We start from the raw sequence: 26,148 nt of genomic DNA on the forward strand, positions 1-26,148 counted from the left end.
GTGTGCAGACAACACACCTGCCGCATCAGTGCTCCGCTATCCCATGACATTTGCTCAGTCAGTGTATGTCTCCAGGACAAACCACGGTCCATTACTAATACCAGATAGTTAATTTTGTTATTCCAAGACAGTGCTGCATTGGTCACACTCTAGCCATTCACTGACTCAAGCAAATTAGAAGTTTCGACTGGCTGCTAGGAGGAATCATTCTCGATTGCAGATTCTCGAAAACTTCAGTGTCACGGCGTTCTTGATGGGTACGCTGTTCAGTCCCAGTGTAGTTCGAGTCAGCTCTGAGAATAATCTGAAGTGGTCGCTACATCCCAAATTATATGCAGAAGTATTCATAGGTAGTGGTACATTAATATTTGCTTTTTTTTCCCTTCACATCCTGAAGTTCTTGTCAGTCATGCCTCATGACGCCCCAAGATTAATTTGAAGTCGGCGTATCTGGCTCCAGGTTTGTTTAAGTGACTGAACAAGATTAGATCTAGGGCAGGGATGGCAAACTTTTACCGACTAGCGTGTCAATTAAGGTCTTGTTTATTTTTATTGTCTAGTGTGCCACAGGATATTTTCTTTAAAATCATCATGAAACCCATCATCTGACTTCATTTAAGTAATAAATGGCGTATGGCTTTCAGTGCCGGGAGTGCCCGATGACAAGTTCGACGCGCCTGGTGCAGGTCTTTTGAATTGACGCCCGTAAGTGACCTGCGCGTCGTGATGAGGACAAATTATGACGAAGACGACACATGCACCCAGCCCCGTACCAGCAGAATTAACCAATCATGGTTAAAATTCTCGGCCCTGCCGGGAATCGAACCCGGGACCCCTGCGACCAAAGGCCAGCACGCTAACCATTTGGCCATGGAGCCGGACATTTAGGTATTATATCGCGACTGAATGTTTCATGATTTCATTTTGCAAACAGGGTTTCTTGATGATTTTAAAGGAAAATATCCTATGGCACACTAGAGAATAAAAAGTGATAAACAAGACCTTTTTGCCATTTGCTTTAAGTCGCACCGACACAGATAGGTCTTATGCCGACGATGGGAGAGGAAAGGCCTAGGAATGGGAAGGAAGCGGCCGTGGCCTTAATTAAGGTACAGCCCCAGCATTTGCCTAGTGTGAAAATGGGAAACCACGGAAAACCATCTTCAGGGCTGTCGACAGTGGGGTTCGAACCCACTATCTCCCGGATGCAAGCTCACAGCTGCGCTCCCTTAACCGCACGCCAACTCGCCCGGTGCAATTGAGTTTAGTACGAAGTTGAACATTTCAGATTCATAAAGTTGCAAAGTTCAAGAATATGAACTGTTGTCTCCTTAATTGTCGGAATTTGAAGTCCCCGGTTACAATTACATTTACTTGTGATTAGCTACAGTGAGACTCAATCCACTCGACCAATTCCTTGTAAGTTTCTGTCTTTGAACGTAGAGGAACACAAATGACGGCAATGCTATCTATTCTTACCGTTATATCCCTTGTGACTGCCGCAAGTATCCACCCTTCTCTCTTGTTGTTAGTCCTGTCCACCCCGTACAATCCGTACCAATAGGGAACATGCATGATCCGGGGTTTTAATTAAAAATATGCTAATCTGATTCAAAATTTCATGCAGAATTCAAAAATGTGATCAGAATGTACAAATAATAACTCCAAACATGATAAAAATCTACGAAAATGTCACGTCACGCAAGTACGCGATCTCATTGGTCTGACGTCATCGTACAGGTTGACTGAATTAGCAGACGAAATAACACATAGTGTGCTGTGAGAAGCAGGATACACTTCGCGTACTTCTACTTTACGTTAGTATCTAGTATGGTTAAATTCGAGGTTTATACATTGGATAATAATCTGAGTGGTATATTTTAGACTTAAAATGAATCCTGCGCAGACAGTGAGGCAGAAAACTTGTAAATGGTGTAGAGTTCCGATGTGCAATAGCACATCGCATACCATACCAAACAAATTGTTTATACATGTTCCAAAGACGCTAAAACTAGGGAGAAATGGATTTTGGCGAGCCGGAGAAATGCTGGTGATATATCGGAAAAGTCTACAGTTTATTTTTTGAAGATTTTAACGTATGATGAATTTGTTTGAATTTTCAAGTCACTTTTCCATGTCAGCTGTTCTAGTGGTAAAACTTTAAATTTTAATGTATGATGCTTTATTTAAATGCTTCAATTACATCTTGGAATATGAAAGTAATAAACAGTACATTAAATAATGCTGATTATTAAAGTATTCTCCAAACCTAACCTATGTTTTGGGTGATCCATGTCAAGATAATAAATCAAAGGGGTTATGAACCATTTTGACAGCTCTAATTCTACCAATATATCTTGGCATGGGACAGTTACGTATGTCTTTATTGAAGAGCTTAATTGGTAAAGAAATTTAGGCTATATCTAAATACTCTATAATGTAACAAAGAATAGGCGTGTACATCATGAAAGGAAACAACGTGAATTTAACAAATGTATAACTCTACACAAAACCAATGCTTGTCTGTTGGGGTCTTATAAGTTAACAATGCTCAATTATAATAATTATCATAATATTAATGAAATAAATAACATAATTGCACACAGGTGAAAATAGTGATGTAGGTGTTTAAAATATTATCCAACTTAGCCTAAGTTTCAGGTTATACAAGCCAAGTCAATAAACCGAAGGGTAAAAATACCGCGCGAGTTGGCCGTGCGGTTAGGAGCGCGCAGCTGTGAGCTCGCATCCGGGAGATAGAAGGTTTTGAACCCCACTGCCGGCAGCCCTGAAGATGGTTTTCCGTGCTTTCCCATTTTCACACCAGGCAAATGCTGAGGCTGTACCTAAGGCCACGGCCGCTTTGTTCCCATTCCTAGGCCTTTCCTGTCCCATCGTCGCCATAAGACCTATATGTGACGGTGTGACGCAAAGCAAACAGCAAAAAAAAAAAAAAAATAAAAAAAAGTAAAAGTCACAGCACCCAAAGACATTCCTGTATTGAGCGACTAAAATGTCACCAGGACACTTTTCTTTCCTGATATGCTCAGCTTGTTAAAAGCCAAATGTAATTAATGTTATTGGCTTCACGCCCCGCTAACTACTTCTACGATTTTCGGAGACGCCGATGTGCAGGAATTTAGTCCTGCAGGAGTTCTTTTACGTGCCAGTAAATCTACCGACACGAGGCTGACGTATTTGAGCACCTTCAACTACCACTGAACTGAAGCAGGATCGAACCTGCCAAGTTGGGGTCAGAAGGCCAGCACCTCAACCGTCTGAACCACTCAGCCCAACTTGTGAAAACTAGATGAAGTCGTATTTATCTTTATCATGTTTAACTTTTTCCCTCCACAAAGATATTTAATTATCTTTCATGGGCCCCGGAAATGGGTAGGCCAGTTGCCCCAACACCACAGCGGACTAGTACTATAATGCTACCTATATGTTTATGTTAGTGCTGAAATCCGATTTCTTACTTTACTAATGCTAAAAGCCCGAAAATGTAATGTTATTCTTTAATAGGGGAATCAGTCTAGAAGGAAATGTTGAAAGTGATGTGAAATCTATCCAGGTTCGTTGTTATCCTAATACTATGGTTTACAGTACATTGCACGTATATAAAGAACGCCACTTACAAACTTGCTTGTCATCCGCTAATTTCTGCGGCCACAAAAGTCACATTTTTCAAGAATGATGACATCTACACATGGTAGATTGTCTGACTGTGCTGTTTTGAACCTTTCTTCTGTCATTTCGAAGTTATTCGCGATCATGAATAATAAACAATCGGCTTTTAGCAACGGCTGACTTCAGTGTCTAATATCTTGCTGGAGCCATGTTTCGGTGCAAGTCAATATGGCTTATAAATATACATTTTTCATTAAATAAGTGTAGCTTAGTCCTTAGCCCTCTAATAATAATAATAATAATAATAATAATAATAATAATAATAATAATAATAATAATAATAATAATATGACCCCATCCTAACGTGTGCAGGCATTTTCATTTTACGCCAGCAAGGCTGCGTTCGTGTCAATTTCGACGTTCCATTTCACTCTACCAGGTTAAGTGATACATATATCAGCAGAGATCTTTTACATGCCGACATCGTTCGATAGAACTGCCGAACAGACTTCTTTCCACCCTTCAAAGTCCGACTACCTCTGTCGGGTTTGAACTTGCAATCTTAGGATCTCGAGGCCGTCACTATAATAATAATAATAATAATAATAATAATAATAATAATAATAATAATAATAATAATAATAATAATAATAATAATAATTGTACCGGGCGGTACACCTCCACGCCGCTAATTTAAAAATTGCGCCAGTTGAAACTCCCCTGCTGGAGGAAGTCTGAACTTTATCTACGCTATTAATTCTTTACCTTCTCAGAAGATGTCACCACGTGGAAAATTTTGAGTTTTTGAACTGTGTCATTTTTGATGTGTTTTTGTTTCGCTTGAAGTAAGAAGTGTGAACTTTCTCTTCTAGAGGACACTACTGAAGATCAACAATAGTGCACCCTAGTGCGGAGTCAAATAACTATTTTGTTGGAGAAATTTTTATTTCAAATGTTTGTTTCTTGTTAGATTTCTTTCTGTTATTGTTTAAGTTGGCTGTATACCCCTCTTTTCCCCCTTGTTTTAGATTTATCCAATCCCGAATTTCTTTTAGTAATTTCCGACCAATCCGATGTATCTTCCCCCAACTTGGATATGTTTCTGTACCCTAGCCAATAAAGTAATTGTGGGCGGGTGTTTTCATTCCCCTAACGCCTAGAACCTTCCGCGAGAGGATATAAACTGCTGATTTTTGGGTCTCTGCGCCATTTCTGTTCCATCTTTCAGTGTGTAAAGTACATAGCAGGGGGCGGGAAGCGCCTCTTTCCTCGGCAGCGGTCAACAACAAGGTAATGGCCGATTAATAACTTTTTTCTTTGCTAGCTCAGCAGTTTAACTCTCGGGGCGGGTTCGAAGCGTTCCACCATGTAACCTTTTCCTAAATGTAACTACTCTTTTCATATATTCTCTTTTAAAGCTACATACTGGGATAGAGAGTGCTAACCCTCTCGACCTCCCACTCATATTGCTGTGAGGTGAACTTAGTTTTCTCAACCTATTCTTCGTTAATGTAAAACAAATTGTTCTCTTCTTAAGTCACCTCTTTAGTATGGGATTAGCCCTTGTATTAACGGCCTAGTGCCAAGTAGGTCTTAATCAAAGTGTATTAGGAGTGCAAGTTTGCCTCCTCTCAAATTGTTATTTTAGAGGTCATTTAATTAACCTTCTTTTCATTTAATAGACCTCAGTAGATTGGGTATTTTACCCCTGTGTTTACGTCCGTTGAGGACAGCTTGAAGGTGGAGTTTGGTGTGGCCTGGGAGAGGCTTAAATTTGAGAGCGAGTGGCTCTTTTGAAAATTGAGTGTTGTATGCCTCGTGGAGGCTTTTCTGTGTAAATTGGAGCAAGGGCTCCTAGGCATGAATGGGGTTTTCTGCCCCTCTGATGAAGCTTGTGTTCGGGGTAAAACTGAGCTGATTGCCCTAGCAGTGTTAAGTCAGGGCGCGAAGCCCAAATCCTGTAAATATTGTAACTACCCTTTTGGACTTGCTACTTTGTACCTGCCATGCTTGTTATCTCTTTGTTTTTTGAAAAGAAAATATAACCTTGTTAAATTTTAAATTAATTTCACTTTAGTAGCTTGAGACCTGTTCACCACCCCGCACCTTCTTTCACGCATAACTACCACAAAAACTCGGTAACAAGTGGTAGCAGAGCGTGGTTGAATGTGTCTCAATTTAGCCCCTTTTGACGGCTAAACATTGTTTGTCCTGAACTCTAACAATTTTCTCAGTTGCTGGAATTTTCTGATTTTTTTTCAAAATTGTTCTGTCATCATGCCCGGCCCTCGCGATGTTCTCCATCTTAACTATTTGCGCAAAGAGGAGTTGATATATGAATTAACTATTAGAAATGTGCAATCTGGAGGCACGGTTGCAGTTGACACCAACAAGCTTAGAGAGTCCCTAGATTTGCCCATTTCCATCCCCAATTTGGGAGAGAAAGAAATTGACGACTCTCTTTCCACGATCACGGAGAATATTACTGGGCTAGCTTCTGTAGTTAGTTTTTTTGATGAAAATGATCCTTCTCCTAATCAAATTAAGCGTGTGCAAGCTAGGCTGTTTCATTTTTCAAATAGAGTTAATGATCTGTTGTCTCTAAAGTTGAATGACGTTCAGAAGAAGGAAGCTAGTACGCTGCTTGAAAATATGTCTGAATTATCTAGCAAGGTCACTCAATTGTTAACTGGGGAGGTTCCTCCCAAAACTGATCAACCCGTCACGGTGAACGTAGGTAGCGAGGAAGAGCCTCATAAGAGAGAAGTCAATAGGAAAACCATTGCTGCTCAAACAACCTCTGCCCCATTGGACGAGTCTGAACGCCGTAACTCATTAAATAATGTACGTTCTGAATTAACTACCTTGCCATTGAAACCTTTACCTACTATGTCACCCGGGTTTAGTAGCTTGCCTCATCCCTTGGCAATGTTGCTCAGAGGTATCTCTAAGTTTTCCGTTAATACCACCAGTGACGTAATCTCATTTTTAAGATTTCTAGTTGAATTTCAGGATCATGCCCTTGTTTTTTCTCTTTCTCCATGTCAAATTTTGCAAATTATCTATCCGTATGCTATTGGTATTCTCTCTGATAAAATAGTAAGAGCCATAGCTGAACAGTCATCTATTGAAGATTTTCATGCACACTTGCTTGTAAATTTTATTCCCGCCCGCGCGAGGTCATCTCTGATTCAGAAGTACTATTACCGTGTACAACGCTTGGATGAAAACTTGGCTGATTTCATACAGGACATTAAGTTTTATACTAGGGTGTTTGCTCTTCATTTTCCTGAAGATCAGATTGTACAGGCTATTGTAGAAGGCATTTCACCATCTTATAGGTCATACTTGTGTTTCGCGGCGTGCCCGCAAACTTTCTCTGAACTTGAAGCGTTGGCCGTCTCAGCGGAAGGAGTTAGGTACGCCGATTCCTTGCGTGTGGCAAAAGAACCCCCTCCTTCGTTTAGTAATACTCGGCCTCCACCTCGCCGACCAGTCACACCCCGTAAATGTTATGCTTGTGGGTCGCCTGACCATCTGCGCAATAAGTGTCCACTGATCAAGTATAGTAGGGCAAATAATGGAGCTGGGTCAGCACAAGGCTGTTTTAAATGTGGGGCTTTCTCACATATTGCCAAGAACTGCCCAAACTCGAATAGCATCCCCTCCTGCTCAACTTCTGGTGCAGATTCTACCTATGCCAATAATAATAAGTGACTAGTGGCTTCGGCTGAGTCGACTAGTCCATCTTCCCGAGACTCAGCCCCTGGTAAACAGGTTGTAAATTCAGGGAACGAGCAATTTTCAAATTTATCTTTTGAAGGTCCCAAAGAGTGTCTTAGGATTGCAGCGGATTTCCCCGCACCTGTTCCTTTTCTTAAGATTGAGCTAAATAACGAGCCTATAACAGCTCTCTTAGATTCAGGCAGTGTTTGTTCGATTATTTCGGCTGAATGGTATTCTAAATTGAAATCTGTTTGTAAACTACCTGACTATGTCTCATCTCCTGTTCAATATGTTTCGGCTAATTCATCCCCATTAGAAATTCTAGGTTCCTTATTGGTCAAAATTCGTATTTTTAAATTCACATGGAAAGTTAAATTGTTTGTGGCCAAGCTCTTGTCTTGCCCCATTATATTGAGAGCGGACTTTATTTCTCACACTGGTCTTGTGCTCGATCTTCAGAGTAGGTCTTGCACTTTCAAATTTGCCTCTAATTGTAATATCCCTCTATTAAAGTGTAATTCTGTATCATGTTCATCTATTTCGCCTACCCAGGATGAGATGTCGTTAGACCTTAGACATCTACCTGAGGAGCAGGCTCATAGTATTCGTAAGCTGTGTCAGTCCTTCCCAGAGGTGTTCTCTGATACTCTTGGTGTTACTGACCTTATTGAATACAACATTGAGGTCACTGATTCGATTCCTGTCCGTTTTCCACCGTATAGGCTATCTCCACCTAAAATGAAGGCTCTGAAAGAAATTATCGATCAGATGTTGAAGGATGGTATTATTAGGCCCTCTAAGTCGGCGTATTCTTCGCCTATTTTTCTAGTTCCGAAACCCCAAGGAGGCTTCAGGCCTGTCATTGATTATAGGGCTCTCAATCGGAAGGTGGTGTTGCAATCTGTGCCCCTTCCTGACCTTCATTCTTGTTTTTCATGGTTTCGTAAGGCCAAGTTCTTTACTATCTTGGACTTGAATCAGGCCTATAATCAAATTCCCCTTGCCGAAGAGTCTAAACATCTTACAGCGTTTGCCACGGACTGGAATTTATATGAATACAACCGCGTGCCTTTCGGGCTCCCCACGGGAGCCGCTGTACTCACTAGGCTGCTAGATAGGGTCTTCTCCGACATCAAATTTGAATACTTGTACCACTACTTGGATGATGTCGTCGTATTTTCAGAGACTTTTGAAGAGCATCTAGATCATCTGCGAGAAGTTCTCGATCGCCTTCGTAAGGCTGGGTTAACTGTTAAGTTGTCCAAGGTTGCCTTTGCTAAGCCCTCTATGTCTTTCCTAGGGCACATTGTGTCACCTGATGGTGTAGCCATCGATCATTCTAGAACACAGGCCATCCGTGATTTTAAACCTCCCAAGGACATTAAAGGCATCGCCAGGTTTATTGGTATGGTGAATTTCTTCAGAAAATTCATTCCTAACTTTGCTAATAGAGCGGCGCCCTTAAACCTTCTTCGTAGGAAAGGCATCAAATTCGAGTGGGGACCTTCTCAACAAGCCGCTTTTGAAGATCTTAAATTGGCTCTCTGTAATGCCCCTGTACTTGCTATGCCTGATTTCTCGAAGAAATTCATCGTCCAAACTGATGCGTCGTCGTCAGCAGTAGCTGCAGTCCTTCTTCAAGAGACTGAACTAGGGAGGCGACCCATCGCCTATGCATCTAGGACATTGTCGGCTCAAGAAGCCAAGTATTCCATATATGAGCTCGAAGGTTTGGCAGTCTTATTCGCCTTAGAGAAGTTCCGTCTCTATCTGGAACATGTTAAATTCGACCTGGAGACAGATAATCAAGCCTTAAGCTGGGTCTTAGGTAGGCCGCGTCGTACTGGTCGCATAGCCCGTTGGGCCATCCGTATTTCTGCCTTCCAATTCGATGTCAGGCATATCAGAGGTACTGAAAATGTTGTTGCTGATGGACTCAGTCGTATGTTTTCTAACGACGTCGAGACCCATGACCCGGTCGACAGGTCATCACCTCCCGAGTCCATACTATCTGGTGTTAATGCCATCTTAACAGATGCTCCCATGCTTTTTAGGGATATCGAGAAATACCAACATGAAAATCCGACGCTGGCTCCGATAATGGAAACCCTTTCTTCTGGGGAACATGTTGTCCCTTATGTTCTGAGGAATGTTGTTTTATGTTGCCCTTCGAGGCATGACAAGATGATGAAGGTTGTCGTTCCAGCTGTTCTTGTGCCTATGATCTTCAAGTACTATCATGAGACCCCATTAGGGGGGCATCTTGGAATCTTTAAAACTCGTGAAAAGATTCGTGAAAGGTTCATTTGGAAAGGTATGGACGGTGAAATCCGTGAACTAGTAAAGGCTTGTAAATCCTGTTTGATTAGTAAACCAACCATGTCCACCAAGGTAGGCCTTTTGTCTTCCCATCAAGCGTCGCGCCCCATGGAACGCCTGTACATTGATTATGTAGGACCCTTCCCCCAGTCAAAGGGTAATGCTAACAAGTTCATCTTTGTATGCGTAGATGGTTTTACCAGATTTTCTTGGTTATTTCCGACTAAGCTGGCTACCGCTCAGTCCACCATTACTTGCCTAAATTCTATTTTTGCTTCTTTTGGTCCGTGCCAATATATTGTGTCTGATAACGCTAAGGCGTTTACATCAAATCTTTTTCGTAAATTCTGTTTTGATTTATCCATCTCTCATGTAACTACTTCTGCTTGTTACCCTCAACCTTCTCTGGCTGAACGGGTTAATCGTAATCTCAGGTCCGCACTTATTGCCTATCATCATGAAGATCATTCCAGGTGGGACACGTCCCTGCATTGGTTAGCTTTTGCTTTGAATTCGGCGGTTCATGAATCACATAAATTCACTCCAGCCTCTTTAATGTTCAAATTTGTTCCCAACTCGCCGCTCTCTAACCTCTGGTCTCTGAGTGACATTCTACCCGAAACAATAGATCCGGATAATATTAAAGATCTTTGGAAGAAGGCTAAAGCCAATCTTAAGGTATCTCATGAAAAGGTTAGGGAAAGGTATGATCGTGGACGGAGACCCACCACTTTGAATGTAGGTGACCAGGTGATGGTCAAGAACTTTGTTCCCGCGGGCAAGCTTGCCCCCAGATTTCATGGGCCTTGTATCATTCTCGATTTTCTTACGCCAGTTACGTTGTTAGTAAGCAATCCAGCCACCGAAAGGATATTTAGGGTTCACCTGTCACAGGTGAAACCGGTGTAATTTCTGTGTTAACTTGCTTCATATTATTGTGAAAGGGGATATGAAGGTTATATTTTTTTGAGTTTTCAATTTCTAGGCATTCTGCCCCTTCTATAATATTTTGTTTTATATGTAAGCATTTGTGTGAAACCTCCCCCGATTTGTTAAACTGCCATCCTGTCCTTGCCTCGGCCATTACCACGCTCCCGTCTCCTGCTCCAATACACACTGTGGCTGGATTATATTAAATGCCATGGATATCTGCACGCCGCTGACCCCTCAACCTCTTCACCAAGCCTGTGCCCTCAAAAAATGATGATGGTCCAACAATATTCTGCCGCCTAGCTTTAATGTTTCAGTGCCCCCGCAGCCGCGCGGCGCTGTGCCGCGACTGGGTTCGAGGACGGGCCCCCTCGGCCCCAGCGAGGACGACATGTGCACGGCGAGCCGGAGCTCTCCTCCCGGCCAAGGCTGATGTGCGGCGCACGACCTGCTACTTGCCCGCAGCCTGTATTCCTTCACCGCGGGCGCGGCGTGTTTCAACACCACTGCTCCCCTCATAGTGCGGGTGAGCGGTATCTCAGGGTACCTGAGGGGTCCGAGCGGCCTCCTTTGGACGCAAGCTGCAACGGCCGGTCTGGCCATCCAACTTCATCAACATCAACTACATGAACAGTTACTATAAGCATTGACTACACTTGGGAATGCAACAGCAATATTTGGTGGACATTGCAAAATTTTTCATCACTTTTAAGTATTAAAAGTTTATCTTCAGAACTCAACTTCTACAAACATAAAGACTGTACTTCACCTGCAACAACAAAATTTTGAAACTGAATCAAACCAAATTAAGAAAGTCTTATAATTTTTTTTTTGGCAATTAATCTTCATATCTACATCAAACTTGGACCTTGTTTTCAAACAATTTCATGTGTCACCCCTGGAGGAACTTTTTTGGGGGGGGGGGAGGTCTGTACCGGGCGGTACACCTCCACGCCGCTAATTTAAAAATTGCGCCAGTTGAAACTCCCCTGCTGGAGGAAGTCTGAACTTTATCTACGCTATTAATTCTTTACCTTCTCAGAAGATGTCACCACGTGGAAAATTTTGAGTTTTTGAACTGTGTCATTTTTGATGTGTTTTTGTTTCGCTTGAAGTAAGAAGTGTGAACTTTCTCTTCTAGAGGACACTACTGAAGATCAACAATAGTGCACCCTAGTGCGGAGTCAAATAACTATTTTGTTGGAGAAATTTTTATTTCAAATGTTTGTTTCTTGTTAGATTTCTTTCTGTTATTGTTTAAGTTGGCTGTATACCCCTCTTTTCCCCCTTGTTTTAGATTTATCCAATCCCGAATTTCTTTTAGTAATTTCCGACCAATCCGATGTATCTTCCCCCAACTTGGATATGTTTCTGTACCCTAGCCAATAAAGTAATTGTGGGCGGGTGTTTTCATTCCCCTAACGCCTAGAACCTTCCGCGAGAGGATATAAACTGCTGATTTTTGGGTCTCTGCGCCACTTCTGTTCCATCTTTCAGTGTGTAAAGTACATAGCAGGGGGCGGGAAGCGCCTCTTTCCTCGGCAGCGGTCAACAACAAGGTAATGGCCGATTAATAACTTTTTTCTTTGCTAGCTCAGCAGTTTAACTCTCGGGGCGGGTTCGAAGCGTTCCACCATGTAACCTTTTCCTAAATGTAACTACTCTTTTCATATATTCTCTTTTAAAGCTACATACTGGGATAGAGAGTGCTAACCCTCTCGACCTCCCACTCATATTGCTGTGAGGTGAACTTAGTTTTCTCAACCTATTCTTCGTTAATGTAAAACAAATTGTTCTCTTCTTAAGTCACCTCTTTAGTATGGGATTAGCCCTTGTATTAACGGCCTAGTGCCAAGTAGGTCTTAATCAAAGTGTATTAGGAGTGCAAGTTTGCCTCCTCTCAAATTGTTATTTTAGAGGTCATTTAATTAACCTTCTTTTCATTTAATAGACCTCAGTAGATTGGGTATTTTACCCCTGTGTTTACGTCCGTTGAGGACAGCTTGAAGGTGGAGTTTGGTGTGGCCTGGGAGAGGCTTAAATTTGAGAGCGAGTGGCTCTTTTGAAAATTGAGTGTTGTATGCCTCGTGGAGGCTTTTCTGTGTAAATTGGAGCAAGGGCTCCTAGGCATGAATGGGGTTTTCTGCCCCTCTGATGAAGCTTGTGTTCGGGGTAAAACTGAGCTGATTGCCCTAGCAGTGTTAAGTCAGGGCGCGAAGCCCAAATCCTGTAAATATTGTAACTACCCTTTTGGACTTGCTACTTTGTACCTGCCATGCTTGTTATCTCTTTGTTTTTTGAAAAGAAAATATAACCTTGTTAAATTTTAAATTAATTTCACTTTAGTAGCTTGAGACCTGTTCACCACCCCGCACCTTCTTTCACGCATAACTACCACAAAAACTCGGTAACAACAACAACAACAATAATAATAATAATAATAATAATAATAATAATAATAATAATAATAATAATAATAATAATAATAATAATTGTACCGAGAGGTACACCCGCCCAGTTCATTTAAATTAAGCGCCTGAAAGAACGCTTGAAAAGTTGTAACAACTAATACGAGAAGTTTGGACTTTTCTCTACAGATATCTCTACCAAAAAACTTATGTTATGCCCTCTGGTGTGAAGAGGGACTATTAAGTTTACAAAGTACACCGCCGTCTCGATCCTCCTATACTGCCTGCTCTATGCGAGCCTTTTAGCGACTACGCTGCGACAAAATTTCTCCGCTAGATGGCAGACATAGACGCACAATGGTCTAAACTTATTCTAATGACGACAGCCTACAAAACACTATGCAGTATGGTCATATGTTCACTGAAGCTCGTAAATTACATCAGTAATATTAAATACCGGCAATATTACCTGCACGAAGTCGCAGTTGGCCTCTTCATGCACAATTTAAACATTTTCCTGGACGAAGGCTTGGAATGGTACCGTACGTTTTTGTGTTCTTGCCAACGCAATATCAAATAATGGAGGTCTTACGAACTTGGTTAGGATAATATCACTAACATTTTGCTGATGTTCTTTGACCTCACACTGTAACAAAACACATTCTGAAAGTTTTTTTAATATTTGTTTTACGTCGCACCGATACAGATGGGTCTTATGGCGATGATGGGATAGCAAAGGCCTAGGAATGGGAAGGAAGCGGCCGTGGCCTTAATTAAGGTACAGCCCAGAATTTGCCTGGTGTGAAAATGGGAAACCACGGAAAACCAACTTCAGTGCTGCCGACCGTGGGGTTCGAACCCACTATCTCCCGGATGCAAGCTCATAGCTGCTCGCTCCTAACCACACGGCCAACTCGCCCGGTATTCTGAAAGGGAAGACGTCGTAAGTCCTAGTATTACGCTCATACGCTTGAAGGACTTCGACAATAGGGCACATCAGTTTAAACGAACTCCTGGAGATGCTTCACCAGAGCAACAAAACTAGGTTTTGAGTGTCGAACTCCTCAACTCCTCCTCTGTCATGATGTATAATCAGTTCCATTTAGAGGTGTCGAAGCTCTAGGCAGTGAGATGTTGCTGACACAAATGTCACACTCCATCCTCTCTTCAACAACACGAACCTAGTACCCGTAAGCTAGGATTTGATTTCCTGTTTCTAGTTTGATTGGAATATTATCGTCTGGATATCTGAGGTTGCCCAAAATGTCTAAACATGAAGGCGTTTAGTGATTGTCCGTCACAATTTTTATCGCAAGGAATCCACTATTCTCCACGGCTTTAATCACCTTCTGGAAAAAAAATCCGCAGCATCTTTCCAGTCATTCGACCGGGCCAGGAATGGAATGAATTAAGCCCCCATTTAGCAGGGAGGATAGGAATTGTGCCGGCTGGCGAAGCCTGTCGCACCCCTCCAGGGCAATGAGTAATGAATGACAGATGAAATGAAATGATATTCGAGAGTGTTTCTGGAATTAAATATGACAGGGAAAATTGGAGTATCCGGAGAAAAACCTGTCCAGCACAAATCTCACATGGAATGACCGGGATTTGAACCACAGAACGCAGCGGTGAGAGTCCGCCGTCTACCGCTTGAGCCGCGAAGGCTCCATCAAATTCTGAAATAAGGTGTAAAGGCACAGATGCGAGAGTAATCTGAGTATATCCAATTACTTCCTTCATTAGGCCCTTGCTTTGATAAAGCCGACAGCCGCTTTTCTCTCAATTCTCTTCTAGACGGTATTTCTTGGAGTCGTATATTTTCTGGCTGCGAACAACCTTGCTGAGATTGGCAATATGGTATACGACAGTTGAATATTTCGGGGAAAGAATCTGAAGTTTCAGTTCTACGAAAAATATACCTTGCACGAACGAAAAGAAACAAGTACCAACACCTTAAAATCAATTTTTGAAATATCTATAAACATAACATGATTAATTCATATCACAGTTCTATTCAAAATATAGCTTGTACGAACGAAAGTGACCAGACAAGTTTACTCATTGTACAAAATAACTCAGGTTTTCATACACATTCATGCACCAATAATACAGTGCTACACCCACAATGACAGCGAAGATTGTGCGTCTACTGCTGCACTCTTACGGCGATTTGGAGAACTATTGGTAGTCGTGCCTTCCTGTGTTAAACTAGTGGCATAGAGCAGGCAGTATAAGAGGATCGAGACGGCGGTGACAAAGTAATTTGTTATTTTAAGGTTTACTACACTGAGTTGAATATTCTTTGTTTTTGGTGCGTCAAAGTTTGCCACACCTTTTATCTCTTCTCGTCAACTTTGGATGCTGTCCAATAGAAATTTTTGTATATTTATTTTTCGGCCAATTAGATCTGTCTTGTATTTATTTACCCAATAAGAATTGGGGGTGTGTCGGACCTTAGCCCAAAGCTGTCTAGAACCTTCCTCTCGGGTATAAAAGGTGGCACATTTTTTGACTAGATGGTATTATTCATCGATCCACTCTAGTGTGTGTGTTTATAAAGGAGGCGGGGAGCCTTGTCCATCGTCGAGCAGTCCATCAGCTCAATGTAATGGCAGTCCGGATTTGATTAAGTGATAGTCTTTGAAAGCTAGCTCGAGGGGAAGGTTTCCAGTCTCTACTAATGTAACTTTAATTTTCTAAAATGTAAATTTGAAACAAGTCAAAGGAGCTTCAACGTAATCAGGGAATAGAGAGTGATCTACCCTCTCGTGTTCCCTGTCAAATTGATCTGGAGATGACTATGATTTTGTAACCTTTTTCAGTTTGCAATCTCTGTAACTTAAACATTCTCTCCGTCTAGTTACCTCAGTAGTATAGGCTTAGCCTTTGTAACTTCGGGCCATAAGCCCAAGTAGGGTTTTAAACTTTCATTTCGATTTTCAGGAACGCAAGTGTCCGTCTCCACGCAACTTTGATTTTTGGGCCAGTAACTTTAACCTATAATTTTTCACAAAGGCCCGGTAGAATGGGTATTCAATACCCCGTGAAATTTTATTTCATTCCTTTTCGTGTAAAGATGTTAGACTATTGAGCATCTAAGAATTTGAAAGATGTAGGTTGAGCCTTGGATAGGCCTGGAACTTTCTGGAGATAGATCTCGAAGTGTACATTTTATAGAGTATTGATGCTCTTTCTATGAATGTAGAGGTGTTAATGTAATTGTTGAATGGTGCCTTTGAAAGGCTGTATTGTTGTAATGTTCGGAGAATGGCCTCCTAGACTCCTAGATAATTTTGTGGAGCAAAAGTGCTCTTGAAATAGGGTATATTTTACACACCTTGTATCCTAGTGGTACAAATGAACTCGGGAGATCCGTCTCCTTGAACTGGGTTTTTGAAAGGAGTTGCAGCGCTCTTGGGGAATGTATAATGAGGGAGCTTCAAGCTCAAAGTTGTTAATTGATTGTTATTCGATCTTCTAAAATTGTTACCCTGTCTTATGAACTTCGCCGACCCCGTGGTGTAGGGGTAGCGTGCTTGACTCTTACCCGGAGGCGCCGGGTTCGATTCCCGACCAGGTCAGGAATTTTTACCTGGACCTGAGGGCTGGTTCGAGGTCCACTCAGCCTACGTGATTAGGATTGAGGAGCTATCTGACGGTGAGATAGCGGTCCCGGTCTAGAATGCAAAAAATAACGGCCGAGGGGATTCGTCGTGCAGGCCACACGACACCTCGTAATTTGCAGGCCTTCGACCTGAGCAGCTGTCGCTTGGTAGGCCAAGGCCCTTCAAAGGCTGTAGCGCCATGGGGTTTGGTTACTTTATTTGTCTTATGAACTTCTGTACCTGAACTGTACAGTTTATTTTCTGAAAAGAAACGAAAAGATAGCTGAGAAAGAATAGCTATAATTTTAAATTTTTAAATTAATCTTCTGATTGCCCTAGTTTGACCCATTCATGCCCGCACCTTCTTTCACCTCTATCCACTACGGTATCCCCGGAACAATAATAATAATAATAAGAAGAAGAAAAATAATATATTTGGGAGAAAAGGTCAACAACGATCTGGATACAAGTGGTCAACAGGATTTAGAAAGAAATAAAATAAGAGAAGAGGAAATTATAGAAGAAAAAAAAATTAAAAAGAAAGTTTTTAGAATGGAAAGATTCCAAGGAAGAATGAAAAGGAAACCCGCTCCAAAGTGGTCTCAGGTGGTAGTGGTGGTGATTATTGTTTTAAGAGGAAGTACAACTGTAGTTACATAAATCAGAGGAGAAACATGGAGGGGAGTCCACACTTCCTAAAATGGAGATATCGGCCATAGAAAGACAAGGGCCACAAAGGGCCTGTAAAGACTCCCTAGCCTCCGAATGCACTAAGATCGTCGGGGTCGGAAAAGAACAAGAGTTGACGAAGCGAGGTCGGAAGGGACAGATGAAACTGAAGAGCCTGGCACAAGTGGAAACAATGCCAGGATTCAGGTAAGGGCCCTGTGGTCACCAACCCAAGCCCCTGAGGCACCCCTTAATCGCCTCTTACGATAGGCAGGGGATGCCGAGGGTATTATTCTACCGCCCCCGCCTACAAGGGGAGTGGTCTGAGGAGAGAAGAATAAAGCCTAGTGCAATGATGGAGGAATGCTGTAAAGAGCGGAAGAGGAAAAAAGGAAGGATGAACTGAAATTGACAGGTAGTACCTTTGTAGGCCTCATCGTGAAGATGATGAAGAAGAAGAAGAAGAAGAAAAAGAATTATGTGTTTCTTAAACCAACAATCATGTCAATCACAGCGTTAAAAATCCTGGTACCGAGCTCGATAGCTGCAGTTGCTTAATTGCGGCCAATATCCAGTATTCGGGAGATAGTAGGTTCGAACCCCACTATCGGCAGCCCTGAAAATGGTTTTCCGTAGTTTCCCATTTTCACACCAGGCAAATGCTGGGGCTGTACCTTAATTAAGGCCACGGCCGATTTTTCCCACTCCTAGCCCTATCCTGTCCCATCGTCTCCATAAGACCTATCTGAGTCGGTGCGACGTAAAGCAACTAGCAAAAAAAAAAAAAAAACTCCTGGTGTGTTCTATTCACTGGTGATCTCAGTGGCAGGATGACTGCTGTTATGAAGTATAAAAGAAGAGGTGCAGGAGGGATATTTTCATCCTCTCGAAGGGTGACGAAATTGAATGAAAGCAAGGTGGGGTCCAAGAAAGGAGAGAAACAGAAGGACCCCCAGACTTCGCAAATTTAATACAGTCGGGGTCAGAGGAGAACAAAAGTTTTAAATAGGATCAGAATTTGGGGAACAGTGTGAGGAGTGAACGAAAATGTAATCATGCTATATGATTATAGACATAACTAGCAAAAGTACCCGTTCTTCGTACGGGTCATCAGAAACTGGTTTTAGTTACTCATTCTATCGCTGTGACTGACTTCATTAGATATTTATATCACTGGTGTATTTACTTAAGTACGTAGAAACTATTTGTCATGTTTGGATGTATAGTGTATCTTCTTCTTTTCTTCATGGGGGCCTCTAAACATTAGTTCCTAATTAGCGTCGACCTCTAAGATCTTTTGCTACCATGTTTTTCCTTCATTCCCACCTAGATATACCTGCTCCCTTCACAAAGCTGCAGGTTTAGTGTAAGTATACTTTCGCCAGATAGAACCACAAATATAAATATCATTGAATGTATTTGTTTGATCCGACATTTCGTAACTATTACAAATGATGAAGGAAATACGTGATGCATAAAAGAAACTACTTTAATTATCTAGAATTATAATTCTCAGGGCTTGTCACTCATGTCGCACATCATATATCGAATCTGAGTATAAATGTTGAGAATTTTTTTCAAGTCATGGGCGCACCATCTTGACAATTGTGTACAGTATATAGGTTGTTTTCATGGTTACAATGATCGTAAAAGTGAACCAAAATATCGGCACTAATAACATCAGTGATCCTACTACTCCATGATTTGATAGAAAATAGTTTAAACTATAGGTAACAGACTCCGCAAAATGCTGAAACCTAAGCCAGTACGTAAAAACGGAGGCCCGTCGGCAACCGCTGGTCGCTGTACTAAGGAGATCTCCGGGGCTATTATTTGTATACTTCACTCCCTTTCCATCCCCGCCCAAAGCAGTGCTATGAGCGTCTTACACAACAGTTTATTTTTTCTAGATAGTAAGTCATATGTGTATCAATTTTGGCTGGCAGCTATGCCCAGACATACATACATAATCTCGCTGCTGCAGAATCTAGGAGCTGACGTTGCAAACAGCCGTTCGTTTCTTTATCCGATTCCTACACCAGGGGTAGTGTGGTTCCAATATCTCCATAACGGTTGGTTTTAGGGCCTTAAAACATGGTTTTCGGGCCCGAAGGGTTTAGCGAGTTTTGTTCTTTGCGTCAAGGCGCTTAAAATGAGCTTTGTCTCGTCCTTGTACGACAAAGTCGATTTCGCCTATATTAGCCTATTATTTTAATATTTTTATATCTACCCCCGTCACCCCCCTCGAATTATTTTGAAAATAAAATACAGCCCATGTTAGTCACTGGCAATGTAGCTTTCTATAGGTGAAGTAATTTTTAAAATCGGTTCAGTAGTTTTTGAGTCTATCCGTTACAAACAAATATACAAATTTTTCCTCTTTATAATATTAGTATAGAATTATAGATTACATCCCTACACATACGGTTGCCGTCACGAAGGGCATCCAGCCGTAGAAAAGGGTCAAGTCCACATGTGCGACACAGTTCGCACCCGCAACCTCACAGGTGTGGGTAAAGCACACACACACACCTCCCCGTAAGTGGATTTTCTGAAAACGAATATGTGTGTTCTTTTATTGCTAAAGGGGATTCCAAATACAGTATCAATTTTCATGTCTGTAACATATTAGGTTTGTGTGATTTATTGTAGATAATTTCACTGCTGTGGAACTCTGGAGCTGACGTTGCCATGGTTACGGCAGTTCATTACTTTATCCGATTCCTAGAGCAGGGGTCGTGTGGTGCCAATATCTCCGTAACGGTTGGTTTTCGGGCCCGTAGGGCTTACCGAGTTTTGTTCTTTGCGTCATTGTACGACAAATTCGATTTCGCCTATATTAGCCTATTATTTTAATATTTTAATATTTTTAATATTTTTAAATATTTTTATATCTACCCCCGTCGCCCCCCCCCCTCCTCGAATTGTTTTGAAAATAAAATACAGCCCATGTTAGTCACTGGCAATGTAGCTTTCTATAGGTGAATTAATTTTTGAAATCGGTCCAGTAGTTTTTGAGTCTATTCGTTACGAACAAACATACAAATTTTTCCTCTTTATAATATTAGTATAAATATTGGCCTTCGGGCGAGAAACTTTAAGACTTTCACCTTGTTTTCTTGACACGGCATAAGCCCATATTGATGTCTATAAGTATGGGCCGTGAAAGCATCAATGTTAACATGCTATGTGATTCTCCGCCAACGATGTTTACTGCATCTAGTAGGAAAATAAGATTAATAAGGACAATTTGTCCACTATTTCTTAGATCGCGAAACCGTGACGAAGTGGAAGGCTATTAGAATTGCTAAAGTATTCACTCTCCATAAGACATACTGGTGTCTCAACGTAGTTATCACAATTTCACGCCGAATTTGTACACGAACAAGCAGAGAATTTCGTTTGAAGTTCTTCACTTTATTTAGTTTAGTTACAAAGGAGTTCTATTTTCCCCGTGTTGGTAATTCGTAAAAAGGGAAAACATGACCGTGAAGAAACCCCTCTCTTTACAAAACATCTCGCGAGATATTCAATATAGGAAATGTTGCATGTTTAGATTCGGTCAAACCTATTTGTGTGGACAGCAGGGGGAGTGCACTAATAGGAAGACGTTAGTCATATGGAGAAAGCATGAAAGAAAGAAAAAAAATGCAAAAGCACCAAAAACAGACGGATAGCTGTGGGAACCCGAACTCTTGAAGGGCAGAGGGGGAAAGGCACGCAATGTGATCGAGACTTCACGCTGCATTACTCTGGCGTACAACTTCTCACTAAACAAACCATTTTTCTTGAAATGGGTGAGACTTCTTTTTGTTGGTGTAGTCTTGTAGGACAGCGTGAAATTTCTGTGAATGAGCACGACCCACGTTGCACCCTCAAACACCTGCTGAGCCATGACGGGTTGAACCCACATTTAACTTCTTCTCCTCTTTCTTGCCTCGACCGTATCGTCACTGCTCTATTCGCCGTGCACATGCGACAACATAGCACGTACCAAGAGGCACGCTGGTTCGAAACCAGGTGACAATGTGGATACAGAGGGCGAGTTGGCTGCGCGCAAACCCGTATGGTTCAGGGCAGGGTGGGGGCATTGGGCAACTTTTTCCACAAAAGATACTTGATCGTACTCTCCTAAACCATAATAACATAGTCTTCACACCAGGCAAATGCTGGGGCTGTACCTTAATTAAGGCCACGGTCGCTTCCTTCCCACTCCTAGCCCTTTCCTATCCCATCGTCGCAATAATACCTGTCTCGATGCGACACAAAGAAGATTTTGAAAATAAAAAATAAAAAGATAAGTCTAAAAAAGACTTGTCCACCTTGTGTAAAATGGATATCATTTTTTAAAAAAAGTTAGTTCGTCTTATTATTTATTTAGCTTATGGTACAACTTAAGCAGCGCACACATTGAGCAACATGAACAAAAATAATAATTTACAAGACAGAATAAATATCAAAAGACAAGATAAAATACAAAGTAGAGATCGAGAGAGATATGTGTAATACAGGAAAATAGAAAGAAAAGTCCGGTTCCATGGCTAAATGGTTAGCATGCTGGCCTTTGGTCGCAGTGGTCCCGGGTTCGATTTCCGGCAGCGTGGGGGATTTTTATTTCCGCTGGCACGGGGATTTCATATAAAAATAAATACATAAATACAGAAACAACGGAAATGATGCAAAATATAAGTAAATACATTTAAAAAATAAAAAATGTGAACTAAACTAGGATGACAAGTTGTTGCAGCCAATGAATAGCCGTTGTTGAACCTGTCAGAAGGTTGTCGAGAGTTCTGGTGAGAAGGCTCTATGTGGGCATCTGAAAGTGATGTGTCGCATTGTCTAGAGTTCTTCGCCACAGTCACAGCTTGGAGGTCGAAAGCCCCAAGAATGCATCGCTTCTTCCCTGCCCAGTTCGCACTCTGTTTAGTGGGACCCATACACTCCGAGGAAGAAATCCGGACTGGGGCTACGTAGGGTTCAAGATCGATCTCCATCGGGGGCCTTAGCACTACATTCTTCATTCCAGGTTTGCAGTCCAGAGTATTTTTATTTCATCACTTTTTGAGCCAACATCAGGGGAGGGTGCCTGAATGACAGTCGGGTGAATTTTTTCGTTAATTGGTAGTGATTTATTGGCCTGTATTTTATTTAATTCTCGGACGAGATTGTTGATGCGGCGTAGACCTGGACGAAGGATGTGGAAACCAGTCAGCAGAGGATACAGATGAAAGCTGAAGAATATGTTGAAATAATGGCAACATTTATGGGGAGCAAGTTGAACAAGTACGGAAGTTTAAGTTACCTTGACAGCTGGATTACCGAGGACTTGGAGATCCGTGTACGAATAGAAATAGCTCGCGCTAGCTTTCTGTAAAATAATGAGGAATCAACTGTGTGACAGAAGAATCAGCTTGGAAACACGTCACAACTTCGTCAAATGCTATGTATAGTATTTTCAGCGCTTCCGTACGGCGCTGAAACATGGACTCTGAAACATAATACCATTAGGAGTATGAGTGCCTTCGAAGGATGTTACGGATCTCGTGGACTGGCTACGTTTCCAATGCCGTCGTATTGGAAATTTTGATGTGTACAATCAAGGAAAGGAATGATAAGTACAACCTACTAAAAGTGATCATGCGGGGTAAAAATAGATGGACGAACAGGTCGCGGTTGAAGGAAACACTCTTGGCTGGGGAACTCACGGGACTGGAGAGGACTAGATTCTAGTAGACTGATGAGGGCAGCCGGACATCGTGCAGACTTCGCTACGATTGTGGCCAACCCCCAGAAATGGAAAAGGCACTGCAAGAACAAGAATGGCATTATTCAATAAAAGAAATAAGCCTTAGATGTTTATGATCTGACTGATTTGTCATCTAAGAACAGTATTATTTCAAATATAGCGTAAACGGGATGAAAAGCCAGGTTGTTCTACCAACAGGAAAAGTCCTCTCAGATTAAATTACTGTGTTGCGATCACTGTACCTTGGTGTTAATATAAAGACATTGGGGTAATCACATTAACGATTTAGTAAATAATACATACAGATCTCTTTTATGAGGCTATTTAGGGGTTGCAGTAAGGATATAAAGGAGTGGGCGTGTAAGTTTCTACTGAGACCACAGTTTGAGTATGGTTCTAGTGTATGGGACCCACACCAAGAATACTTGAAAAGATCCAAAGGAAAGCAGTACGACTTTTTTTAAAGGTGATTTTCGACAAAAGAGTAGTGTTACGAAAATGTTGCAAACTTTGGTCTGGGAAGACTTGGGAGAAAGGAGACGCGCTGCTCGACTAAGTGGTATGTTCCGAGCTGTCAGTGGGGAAATGGCGTTGAATGACATTAGTAGACGTGTAAGTTTGAGTGATAAAGATGAAGATAAAATTGGAATTCAAGAGGACAAATTAAGCCAAATATTAATTTATAGGAAGGGGAGTTAGGGATTGGAATAACTTACCAAAGGAGGTGTTCAATAAATTTCCAATTTCTTTTCAATCAATTAAGAAAAGGCTAGGAAACCAACAGATAGGGAATCTGCCACCTGGGTGACTGCTCTAAATGTAGATGATTTGATTGATTGTGTACCGGGCGGTACACCTCCGCGCCGCTAATTTAAAATTTGCGCCAGTTGAAACTCTCCTACTGGAGGAAGCCTGAACTTTAACTACTGTGCTAATTCTCAAGTTTTTCAGAAGATGTCACTACTTGTAAATTTTGAAGTGTTCTGAACAGTGTCATTTTCGATGTATTTTTGTTTTGCCTGTAGTGAGAAGTGTTAACATTCTCTTCTAGAGGACACTACTGAAGAACTACAGTGGTGCACCCTAGTGCGAAGTGAAAGAACTATGTTTTTGGAGAATTTTTGAATTCATAAGTTTGTTCTTTGTTAAATTTCTTTCAGTCATTGTTTAAGTTGGCAATATTAACCCTTTCTTTCCCCTTGATTTGAATTTAGCCAATCCCGAATTTCTTTAATTAATTTATGACCAATCAGGTGTATCTTCATCAACTGGGATATGTTGCTTAACCCTAGCCAATAAAATTCTTGTGGGAGGGTGTTCTCATTCCTGAAACGCCTCGAACTTTCCGCGAGAGTATATAAACTGCTGATTTTCGGGTCTCCGGGCCACTTCAGTAACAGCTATCAGTGTGTAAAGTATGTAGCAGGGGGCGGGTAGCGCCTCTTTCTTCGGGCAGCAGTTCAACCACCAGGTAATGGCCGTTTAATAACTTCTTTTCTTGCTAGCTCAGCAGTTTAACTCTCGGGGCAGGTCCGAAGCGTTTTACCATGTAACTTTCCCCTATAATGTAAAAACACTTGGTATCTATTCTATCTTTTTAAACTACAAATCGGGATAGAGAGTGCTTAACCCTCTCGAGCTCCCACTCATATTGCTTTGAGGTGAACTTATATTCACAACCGTTTCTTCCCTTCTAATGTAATGTAAATCATTTTCTTATATAAGTCACCTCTTTAGTATGGGATTAGCCCTCGCATAAGCGGCCTAGTGCCAAGTAGGTTTTAGTAAAATATACTAGGAGTGCAGTTGTGCCTCCTCTCAAGTTGGTGTTGTCGAGGCCATGTAATATTGCTGTTTCTTCACTTAATATGCCTCAGTAGGTTGGGTAATTTTTACCCCTGTGTGTATGTCCTTGGAGGACAGCTTGAACGTGGAGTTTGGTGTGGCCTTTGATAGGCTCAAACTCAAGAGCAGGTAGCTCTTTCTAAATTTTGTTTCTGCGCGCCTCGAGGAGGCTTTACGGTGTAATTGGGAGCAAGTGCTCCTGGTCATGATTGGAGTCTTTTGCCCCTTTGTTGAATTGTGTATATTGTAAAGGTGGGCTTACAGCTCAAGAATTGTGTGTCTGGCTCTCGGAGCCCAAATCCTGTAATCATTGTAATTGTACATTTTCGAATTTTGGCTCGGCTACTGAGTACCTGTTCTATTTGTTATTTCTTAATCTTTAAAAGAAAATATAACCTTGTAAAATTTTATCTTAACTTTAATTTAGTATTCTGAGACCTGTTCACCCCCGCACCTTCTTTCACCTCTGCTGTTCCACAGATACCTCGGAACAGATTGATTGATTGATTGATTGATTGATTGATTGATTGATTGATTGATTGATTGATTGATTGATTGATTGATTGATTGATTGAGACTATTGAACTAATAGTAGCTAAACAATCACAGTAGTACCGGGCGAGTTGGCCGTGCAGTTAGAGTCGCGCAGCTATGAGCTTGCATCCGAGAGAGAGTGGGTTCGAATCCCACTGTCGGCAGCCCTGAAGATGGTTTTCCGTGGTTTCCCATTTTCACACCAGACAAATGCTGGGGCTGTAGCTTAATTAAGGCCACGGTCGCTTCCTTCCTAATCCCATCGTCGGCATAAGACCTATCTGCATCGGTGCGACGTAAAAAAAAAAGCAAAACAATCACAGAACTGTCCTGCATGCAACTTTGAACTATGATAAAATACTTTGTGTGGAGTACTGGTGCGATGACTGCGTCCTAGTCTTTGACTCAATGGCCAGTTTAATGGCTCTTCGGTCAAGAGGGTTCCAGATTCGATTCCAGGCCTAGTCGATAATTTTAACCGCGTATGGTTCATTCCTGTAGCTCAGGGGGTTGGGTTTGTGTTCTGTTTAATACACACCATCATTTACATACCACACATCACACTCCAAACCACCACAGAAACACATAACTGTGAGTACATCCCCCGACATAGCGTTGGCGTCAGGAAGGGCATCTTGTCGTAAAACTGGGTTAATTCACATACACTAGCTATCCCAAATAGTTGTGAAAAATGCAAGAAAAAGACTGGTGCAATGAATGTATGTTGGGGTGG

The sequence above is a fragment of the Anabrus simplex genome, chromosome 5 (genome assembly GCF_040414725.1).
Source record: "Anabrus simplex isolate iqAnaSimp1 chromosome 5, ASM4041472v1, whole genome shotgun sequence".
NCBI lineage: Eukaryota > Metazoa > Arthropoda > Insecta > Orthoptera > Tettigoniidae > Anabrus > Anabrus simplex.